The sequence below is a fragment of the Pipistrellus hanaki genome (assembly GCF_964339955.1).
Source record: "Pipistrellus hanaki genome assembly, chromosome: 11".
In the NCBI taxonomy this organism is placed as follows: domain Eukaryota; kingdom Metazoa; phylum Chordata; class Mammalia; order Chiroptera; family Vespertilionidae; genus Pipistrellus; species Pipistrellus hanaki.
Genome location: NC_140513.1, coordinates 27,125,240 through 27,133,478, shown reverse-complemented (window position 1 = coordinate 27,133,478; position 8,239 = coordinate 27,125,240).

The window sequence follows — 8,239 nt, the reverse complement described above, 5'->3', positions numbered from 1 at the left end:
ATTACCCCTGGTTCATAGGTCAACACTCAGATGCTGAGCCATTGCTTCTGAGCTAAATAATTTGTTTTAGTGTGAGAGAGAGGTTTTTGTTCCATTTATTTATGCTTTCAAAGGTTGATTCTTGTGTGTGTCCTAACTGGGGATTAAACCTTTGACATATCCAGACAACACTCTAAATGACTGAGCTACCCAGCCAGGACTATGATCTCAACTTACATTCTTAAAAATCACTCAGGCCAAAACCATTTTGGCTCAGTGGATAGAGCGTCAGCCTGTGGACTGAAAGGTCCCAGGTTCGATTCCGGTCAAGGACATGTACCTTGGTTGCAGGCACATCCCCAGTAGGGAGTGTGCAGAAGGCAGCTGATTGATGTTTCTCTCTGATTGATGTTTCTAACTCTCTATCCCTCTCTTCCTCTCTGTAGAAAATCAATAAAATAAAATAAAATAAATAAATAAATAAATAAAAAAGGCCGAGACCGGTTTGGCTCAATGGATAGAGCGTCGGCTTGGGGACTGAAGGGACCCGGGTTCGATTCCGGTCAAGGGCATGTACCTTGGTTGCGGGCATATCCCCGGTGGGGGGTGTGCAAGAGGCAGCTGATCGACTCTCTCTCATGACTCTCTCTCATCGATGTTTCTAACTCTCTATCTCTCTCCCTTCCTCTCTGTACAAAATCAATAAAATATATTTTTAAAAAAAAATAATAAATAAATAAATAAAATAAAAAAGATCACTCAGGCTGCCATGTGAACAGACTACAGGGGAGTGAGCATGTGAATGTGAGGAAGCTGGAGACAGCCAGGAGGTGAGAGGATGTGACTTGGACCAAGGAGGAAGCAGTGGAGTTGATAAGAAGCAGTTAGAATTTAGATGTATTTTGAAATCTACTTCATAGGAAATGCTGATAGATTAGAAGTGGGGTGAAAGAGAAAGAGATGAATCAAGGATGACTCCAAGGTTTTGGCCTGAGCGATTGGAAGGTTAAAATCAAAAAGTGGTTGGGGAAAGCAAGTTGGAAGCCATGGTAGAAATCTATTGGTTTGAGGCTTGAATGAACTTTCTGAGGTGATGGAAATATGTCTCATTTTGAATGGTTGCATGGGTGTATACCCTGTCAAAACTCAATGAACTGCCTGGCCAGTGTGGCTTAGTGGTTGAACATAGACCCATGAACCCGGAAGTCACAGTTTGATTCCTAGTCAGGAGGTCACACGCCTGGGTTGCGGGCTCTATCTCCAGTAGGAGGCATGCAGAAGGCAGCTGATGAGAGATACTCTGTCATCGTTGATGTTTCTCTCTCTTCTTCTCCCTTCCTCTCTGAAATCAATAAAAATTCTTTTTTTAAAAGGGAGTCTTTAAAGGTTACACATGATGGGAATGGGGTCTATCTGGAAGTTGTTGAGTCCAAGGTGATCCATCTTTCTCATGAATCCTTGCATTTACTTCCCTGTGCCTTTGCAGCTTCATCTCTTTCTTAAGCCTTGACAGTCAACAAAACAAGCCTTGATTTGTAGCATTTGCTGATTTGTGACATAAAGACTCCCACCATAGCCTGCTTCTAGCTACAGGATATATAAAGCTACATTGTAATCCTGAAGGTGGTAGAATGAAGTAGTGGAGAAACAGACTCCAGTGCAGGCCAGTTTCTTTACCTCTCTGGGCCTTTTTCCTCATCTGTAAAATGGGATGATAATATTGCTTCCTCCACAGAGTTGTTAGGAAGATTGAGTGAATGAATATGTAGAAAGCACTTAGAGCAGAACCCAGCATTATGTATCTTTCACTGTGTGACCTTGGGCCCTTCCTATCTGTGGATATTCCTTTATTTGTAAAGCAAAGAGGTTTTATCATAATCTTCAAAGTCCTTCCCTTTCAGAGAAATCTCAGCCTCCCTCTCTGGTTTTTAAGCACTTCCCCTGAAATCACAGGCATAAGGTATTTGAGTGGTGCAAGAGACAGCCATGCAGAGTTTGTCCAAAGTGGATTCAGTCCAAAGTACAAAATTAAAATTAATTGTCAGGCTTGGTTTCAGCTTGGGAAAACTTGTCTGTGGCCAAAAGTTTCCAGCATCTGGGACTCTTTCCTTCTAACGGACAGCTCCAGGTGCCTGTCCGTTCTGGCTGTCTCGTTTATCCCTGCCTTGTGCCTTTGTTTAGGAACATTCTGATTCTCCCCTGCTCTGTAGGTTCTGAAGGAAATACCCTTTTTCTTTTCTTTGTTTTAATGGAGAGAAACAGAAATAATAAGAAAAATACAAAGAGAGTAGATTAATAGAAACAGAGATTGAGAAATGCCAGAAGAAAGAGATTTTTCCTACATTTTCTAACAACAAAAATACAGATTAAAATAAAAGTTCATTCCTACCACATCTGAAGAATTCCTTGGAAAGGACATGTTTAAAATACACATGCAGCACAGATGGAGGTGTTTCTTGCCTTTTTCCCTACTCTTTTTTTTTTTAATATATTTTATTTTGTACAGAGAGGAAGGGAAAGAGATAGAGAGCCAGAAACATCTATGAGAGAGTCATCGATCAGCTGCCTCTTGCACACCCCCTTCTGGGGATATGCCCGCAACCAAGGTACATGCCCTTGACCAGAATCGAACCCAGGGCCCTTCAGTCCCCAAGCTGACGCTCTATCCATTGAGCCAAACCGGTTTCGGCTCCCTACTCTTTTTTAACAAAGATTTTTAAAAATTGATTTTAGAGCCCTAGCTGGTTTGGCTCAGTGGATAGAGCACTGGCCTGAGGACTGAAGGGTCCCGGGTTTGATTCCAGTCAAGGGCATGTACCTGGATTGTGGGCTCAATCCCCAGTAGGGGGCGTGCAGGAGGCAGCCAATTGGTGATTCTCATCATTGATGTTTCTATCCCTCTCTGAAATCAATAAAAATATATTTTTAAAACAAATTTTAATTGATTTTAGAAAAAGGAAGTGGGAGAGAGAAATACATCACTGTGAGAGAGACATCAATCGGTTGCCTCCCCTACACACCTTGACCAGGGATCAAACCTGCAACTTAAGTATGTGTCCTGACCAAGAATTGAACCAGCCACCTTTTGGTGTATAGGACAGTGCTATCCACCTAGCCACATGAGCCAGGGCTTTTTTTTTTCTTTCTTTCTTTCTTTTGCTTTTTTTTTTTTTAAGAGAAAAACATCGAGTTGTTTTGGGGGAATGAACCTGCATCCTTGGCATATGGTGGATGATGCTCTAACCAACTGAGCTACCTAGCCAGGGCCCTGCTAACTCACTCTTAACTCTGGGGAACTCCGCTAAACTCTACATCCAAATGCCTAATGGAATTAATTATATGTATATTTTTTCCATTCAGGCCCATATTCTTCTGGTTGAATTTTATAGGAGCTACACTTAAAACCAAAGGTTCTAAGAGCCGATAGTGATCTCAGAGCACTCCTCTTCTTTCTAATGTGTTTGACATAAGAGAAAACCAAGCTTCAGGGAGGCTAGGTAACTTGTTAAGTTCCCACAGACAAGTGACAGACCTAGGTTAGGGTTAGGTGATTCACATATCTAGTGGTACCTGTATCATTTTTCAGGGTCCCAGAAAGAAACCAATGGGTAATTGAGGGGAGTATAATAAAGGAAAGGCAACAAGAAATGTTGCAAAACCCCCGAGCCAACAATGGGAAAACCAGACCACTACTGGACTTGAGGGGACCACAGGGAGGGAGCAGAGAGTATATGGAAAGGGCCACTGGACAGGGGTTTGCAGAGACCCTGCTTTTAAGAAGGTGGGGTGTGTGAAGGCCAATAAACAATCACATCTCTCTCCACCCTCCTTCTAATCCCTATTGGCTGAACTTAACCAGAAACCAGAGGACAAGGAAGCCTGTTGATAAGACCAGAGGCACTGAGGAAGGAGGAAAGCAGATTTGGAGGCATACAAGGAAGCGTACCTATCGGCATTTTATTTACTGAAATTTCAAACAATGCTGTTGATGCCCTATAATTTGGCCTTAAAGTGTGCAACACAGCCAGCTGCCAGAAACAGAAGGTACAATAGGAGTCAAGAAAGCTGCAAGTTAGGTCACTGAGCTATCATATAGCGATGGAAGCAGAAGACTAGATGGGTAGATGGGAGTTTCCAGAGGCTGCTCTGCTTCTCAGCCCAACACTGACTCCACATAGATCTGGTGGAGGTTCAGACAACAGCTCAGGCCCTGCCCTCAAGGAGCTAAGTCTGGTCTACAGAGGGTGAGGCCTGACCATGGGTGACTGTACCTGGAGACCGGCAAGATGGTGATGAGCAGGGAAGACTTCTCTCAACAGTGATACTAACTATAAGAGAGGCCGAAAGGGGCTGGGGTCTCTGGCCTGTGATCTGTGAGGAGATAGTTTGGTGGAAGCTCAGAGAAGCCTCGGAGCCCTTTCCTCCCTCAAAGTTACCTCTGCAGGAATCTCCTGACTTCATAGTTTCCTTTGGCTAAGTCCCATCTCCTCCTCCCCATACCTCCACCTCCCTTTTCTGAAGCCAAAGGAGAAAGAGGTGGAGTCCAGATTCTCAGAAGCAGGTTAAACCAGTTCCTGGATGTGCCCTGTTGAAAAATAGCCCCAACATAAAATGACTACCACTCTCCCCACAGCCAGCTACCAGGGTGCAGATAAAGACCTGGTGAGGGGAAAGATCTCAGGGAAAACAATCAGCACCTGATTACAAACACAGATGGACCCAAACTGGCCCTGTGGGTGCTGGGGTCTTGTCTGCAGGGCAAAGCTATTGTTTGTCACCCCCTAATCCTTGTCAGCAGTGGCCACTCTGCCAGAGAGGGCATTTCCTACAAGTACCAGCACCTCTTTTCTTGCTCCATTTTACCAGTGAACTCCTAGCAGAGTTCTTGGTATTCTCTGGAAGATGCCTCCCAGCCTCGTCAGTGGCCCAGCTTTCAGCTCCTCTCCAATGTGGTTCAGGTCCCTGAGCCGGGGAAAGGCCACTCGTGGCTTCTTCCTCCAGTGTGGGCAGCCTGGCCTCGCTCATCAGCTCTGCGGTTAGCGGGGGAGGCTGCAACCAGGAGACATAAAGCAGCTCCTGACTCCTGTTTGGGGGAAAACTTGGCCAGGGCCTGTTTGCTGTGGCTCAGTTGGTTGCGCATCTTTCTATGCAGGTTTCACAGTCCCAGGGAGATGGCAGATCTCCCTCACTTAAATTCAATCCAAATAATCATCAGGGCACATACCCAGGATTCGGGCTTGATCCCCAGTAAGGGGCCATGCAGGAGGCAGCTGATCAGTGTTTCTCTTTCATTAATGTTTCTCTCTCTCTCTCTCTCTCTCTCTCTCTCTCTCTCTCTCTCTCTCAAATCAATAAAAATATATTTTAAAAAATAAAAAGCTTGGAGGTTTTTGTCAAAGTTAACTCCAACTAGTTCCCATGCTCCTGGCTGTCCCATGGTTACAATTATTTGGACTGAGTTTAAGTGAGGGAGATCTGCCATCTCCCTGGGACTGTGAAATCTCAACAGATGGCTCAACCTGTTGAGCCTTAAGAAAGCTTTACAGTTATGCTCTCTTTCAAAGCATTTCACATCCCTTATTTCGGAAGTTCACCATCAGCCCAGATAGATTCAACAGCCTAAAGTAAAACAGTTGATTAATAATTAAATAGGATTTAGCTAGAAACATTAACCTCATAGAATTGTTGTTTCTTTGTAGATTGCTTTCAAAGGAATATATCTAGCAATTTCCTTTCCATCTTTTCCAGGGATTCAAAAATGCATTTGCTTCTATATGTGGCACACAAGTTCAAGATCTTTTCCAAATGTATTTTCAATCACCTCATGGTGTCATAACACCACATGATTAAGTTGTACCCCTGCAGAGATGATGTCATACAATCTGCACCCTAATCTGTCGGAAACCAGATACTGCTTGGTTAAGTATCCTTTTTTTATATGTTATCCTATAAAAGCATAAAACAAAATGTTCATTTTTGCTTTAAAAAGAAAAAAAAGAAAAGAAACATCAACCTCAGATCCAGTGCTTTCTCCAAACTGACTCCTACCTAACTCCTCTAACCATTGCTCTGTTTATTGAATTTGAAGATCCACTGGTAATATCTTGTTCATTCCTTGTACAGTAAGGTATATCTGACTTTAAGCAACACATACACACACACTTTAAAAAGAGAGGAAGGGAGAGGGAAAGAGGGAAACATCAATCAGCTGCCTCCTGCACACCCCCTACTGAGGATAGAGCCGGCAAGCCAGGCACATATCCTAACCGGGAATGGAACCAAAAACCTCTCGGTGTATGGATGATACTCAACTGACTGAGCCACACCAGGGCCAGGGCCACACATACTTTTGAGAAGTCCTGTGCATATATATATTTAGATATTTGGAAGTCTTGTGCATATATTTTTGTAAAGCAGATCTGCACATAAATATACAGGCAAGTCTGGTTCAAAGACTGCCCCTTTGAAAAGTTTATTATATTAAAAAACAAACAAAAAACTACCTCCTTCAAGGCTGACCTTATGGCTCTGACTTCCCTTTCCCCTATACCCTTGAAAAACATGTTTCAGACCGAAACCAGTTTGGCTCAGTGGATAGAGCATCAGCCTGCGGACTGAAAGGTCCCGGGTTCAATTCCGGTCAAGGGCATGTACCTTGGTTGCGGGCACATCCCCAGGAGGGGGTGTGCAAGAGGCTTTTTTTTTTTTTTTTTTTTAATATATTTTATTGATTTGGTGCAGAGAGGAAGGGAGAGTTAGAAACATCGATGAGAGAGTCATCGATCAGCTGCCTCTTGCACACCCCCTACTGGGGATATGCCCGCAACCAAGGTACATGCCCTTGACCAGAATCGAACCCAGGACCCTTTAGTCCCCAAGCCGACGCTCTATCCATTGAGCCAAACCTGTTTTGGCTCTCATCGATGTTTCTAACTATCCCTCTCTCTTCCTCTCTGTAAAAAATCAATAAAAATATATTTTAAAACAAAACAAAAAAACAAAAACGTTTCTGTCCTGGCCAGTGTGGCTCAGTTGGTTAGAGCATCCAGTACACCCAGGATTGTAGGTTTGATTCCCAATAAGGGCACATAATTGGGTTTTAGGTTCCATTCCTGGTCAGGGCACATACTGGGGTGGGAGAAGGGAAGGCAAAACACAATAGGTTTCCTGCATACCTGATCACACCCCATATGGAGTTTGTGCAGGGCTAATTCCTCCAGAGCTTGGAAACTAAGCTCTGACTCCCCCTACTGGATGTAGGATGGATTCATTGGCCCAAAGGACTTGTCTCAATCTCCCCAAAAAACTCTCCAGCTCTCCCAACAACTCTGTACCTGCCAGTACTTGGAAAGACCCTGGAAAGGAGGACTTCCTGAGGAAGGATGTGATCATGGGACACTTTCTAGAAAACTTAGGACCTGAACTACACCTTAAAATTTTTTGACAGAATTGGTTATGAGTAATTTCTTTTTTGGTTGAAAGCAATTTTGAGTATAAGTTGAGACCTAAGCAGATTTTTAACAAAGGAAAGTGAAGTGAGAAATTTTGTTGTAGGCTTTTTGAGTAAAGGAGCAATCAAGATTCTCTGTTATTATTATACCCTCATTATTATTATTATTATTATTCCCTCCTTAATTATTTTTATTTTTTTTATTTTTTTTATTTTGTAAATATATTTTATTGATTTTTTATAGAGAGGAAGGGAGAGAGGTAGTTAGAAACATCGAGAGAGAAACATCAACCAGCTGCCTCTTGCACACCCCCCACCGGGGATGTGCCCGCAACCAATGTACATGCCCCTGACCGGAATCGAACCCGGGACCTTTCAGTCCGCAGACCGACGCTCTACCGCTGAGCCAAACCAGTTTCGGCCCTCCTTTATTATTAATTTCTTACAGCCAGCACATGTTGAAGAACAACTGGGAAAGGAGCATTTGAAGTGACACTACTAGAAAGTACAGATAGGCCAAAGAATAAAAAAGTACCATTGACACTCTGCTGCCAAGAGACTATTGACATTCTAGTGATAACATTTTAGGTTTTTTCTAGACCTAAATATAGATATATGTGAACTTTACAAGATATCCTGCTTTAGAAGCTGGTTTGCACACACTATTATACTACATGTTTATTTTTCTTTATTAAATTTAATTTATTGGGGTGGCATTGGTTATAAAATTATTCAGATTTTAAGTATACAATTCTACAGTACATCATCTGTCTATTGTATTGTGTGTTTATCACTCCAACACCATTTATC